The sequence below is a fragment of the Rhincodon typus genome, chromosome 49 (assembly GCF_021869965.1).
Source record: "Rhincodon typus isolate 14 chromosome 49, sRhiTyp1.1, whole genome shotgun sequence".
Lineage (NCBI taxonomy): Eukaryota > Metazoa > Chordata > Chondrichthyes > Orectolobiformes > Rhincodontidae > Rhincodon > Rhincodon typus.
Window position 1 is genome coordinate 4,136,386 of NC_063380.1, and position 2,287 is coordinate 4,138,672.

At 60.1% G+C, this 2,287-nt stretch overlaps 1 protein-coding gene across 3 annotated transcripts in view; it reads left to right on the forward strand.

The window, feature by feature from the left end:
* LOC109925823 (serine/threonine-protein kinase TAO2-like) overlaps positions 1-2,287 on the forward strand; it is a 17,955-nt gene that overhangs the window by 13,190 nt on the left and 2,478 nt on the right. The window lies entirely within an intron of this gene.

The following is a 2,287-nucleotide window of genomic DNA, read 5'->3' on the forward strand; positions in this document are numbered from 1 at the left end:
GGGGGCTCCCTGGAGGACGTGAGCCGGGGCTGGGACCCCGGGGAGAGGGGCAGCGGTGATGGCTCAGCAGCCGACATGCCGTACTTCGAGCTTCAGTCGTCGGGGAACTCTGGTTCTGGCCCGGGCCCTGCCTCTCAGCACCCCCCGACCCCGGCCCATTCCTTCCCTGACTCGTATGAGGATGGCCTCGAGCTGCCTGATGTTGATGACTCGAGGCTGCTGGAGGAGGAGGAGCGTGGGGAAGGGATCTTGCCCTCTGTCAGCGGATCGTCCCCCTCAGCCCTCCCCCTGCTGCTGACCTCCCCCCACCTCCTGTGCGCCTTGCTGGCCCTGCTGGTGGCTTCGTGTCCCAGCTCACTGCTGCTGTTCTTCCTCCTGGTCATTCTACTGGCCCTTTCTCGGCGTGGCTCCCCGAGCCGCCTGGGTTCGCTGCTTCTGGCCCTCGAGACGGTGGTGGTGGGCCTGGCCACCTCTTACGTGCTGCTCCACCTGGTCTTCGCTGTGTCCACCTCCTCTTTCCTGCTGCTGGTCAGGACGGTCAGCGCTCTGAGCATCCTGGCTCTGAGCTTCCGCCTCTCGCTCTACTATGTCCCCGTGGCCCTGGGGGCTGCCTATTTCTTCACCGCCCCGGGCCTCTTCCTGTCGCTGTACCTGGTCATCGTGCTTGTGCTGCAGCCTGCACGCCGATGGGCATCCGCGCTGCCCAGGAAAGGCCGCAGGCTCTGGGTCAGGCTCCTACTGCGACTGCCCAGGCCCATCTTCCAGGTGGCCCAGCGGTGTGGCCTGGCCAACGAGAGGAGCCTGTTCTCAGTCTTCCCCAAAGCTAACCGGGGTCTGTCCCGCAGTAGGTTGCCCATCCGGATCCGAGGGCGCCCCCCTGTCCGGAGGAGGGGCCTGGCGCTGGGCCTAGGCCTGGGCCTGTCCAAGATGGCTGCACTCGCCAACTCCCGGCTCTCCGGCCTGCTGTCCAGCCTGGCCCTCCGCCTTCCCTCCCCGGCCCTCCGCTGCCTGAGGCAGGCGGGCCTGCTGACGCCCAGCAAACCCAGTCGCATCCCGTTACTGCTGCCCAGGGAACAGCGCAAGGCTAGGCCCAGGCCTCGGCCTGGGGTCCGGCTCCGGGCAGGGTCCAGGGGGCGTGCCCGAAACACTCAATCTCTCCGACGTTCAGGCATCTGGATCCCTTAGGAAGCGGGTACGGAGGGGGAGAAAAGAGGGAGTGACTAGACCCTGGGTGGGATCGACTGATCCACGGGAGGGAGGACCCTGGGTGGGATCGACTGATCCACGGGAGGGAGGACCCTGGGTGGGATCGACTGATCCACGGGAGGACCCTGGGTGGGATCGACTGATCCACGGGAGGGAGAGAAGAGAGTGTCACCGGTCCCTGGGCGGGATAGGTTCTTATTTTGAAGCTGCCTCCCGCTCACTCCAGGGAGATTTCCCCCCCCCACCCCACCCTGACCCTCGACCCCTGACACTGAGGAGCTGTCTCTGGCCCTGGGACCAGGGAGTGGGAGGTGTCTGGGAGCCGGGCTCTGTTTTCTGTCCCTGTTTACAGTTGAATATTTTTTTTTTTGTTGTTCCATCATTAAATGATTATTTTCTTGCTTGTGTTCTTTGTGAATTCTGTATCTTTTTGTTTCTGTTGAGATTTCTGTTTTGGTGATTTTTTTTTAAATTAAATAAACGTTCTCAGATTTGTTTAAGCTCCATGTGACATCAGATTTTGTTTCATTTAAAACAGCTTTCTTAGTGGGGAGGGGTCTGAGGGTGAACTGGGGAGCTGGGTGGGGGAAAAGGAGCGGGCAAGGGGAGAGAGAGTGGGGAAGGGGCAGGTGGGGCTGAGGGAGATCTGTGAAGAGGGGTAAAAGAAAGTGGGAGAGGTGCGAAAGAGTGGTCCATTAGGATCCGGAATTGAGGACAGTGTCTGGAGAGTGTTCACGACCAACACACATTCCAACATTGTGATTCTCCCTGGTGTATGGGAACCTAGCCAGGGTTCCCGCACCTGGTCACCGGCCACTGATCCCTGGGTTAGAGAGGGAGCGAGAAGGGGGGGGGGGGAATCAGCCAGCGTTGCTACTCCTGATCACTGTCCGCTGATCCCTGGGTTAGAAAGAGAGGGGGGAAATCAGACAGGGTTCCTGCTCCTGATCACTGTCCACTGATCCCTGTTTTGGGATTGTTCCAGCACTCACCTCTTGAGGTTATGATCAATATTTTGTTATCCATCTTTCCCTTTCTTCTTTTATATGAACTTCCCCCTCCACTGTCCCCCTCATTTGGG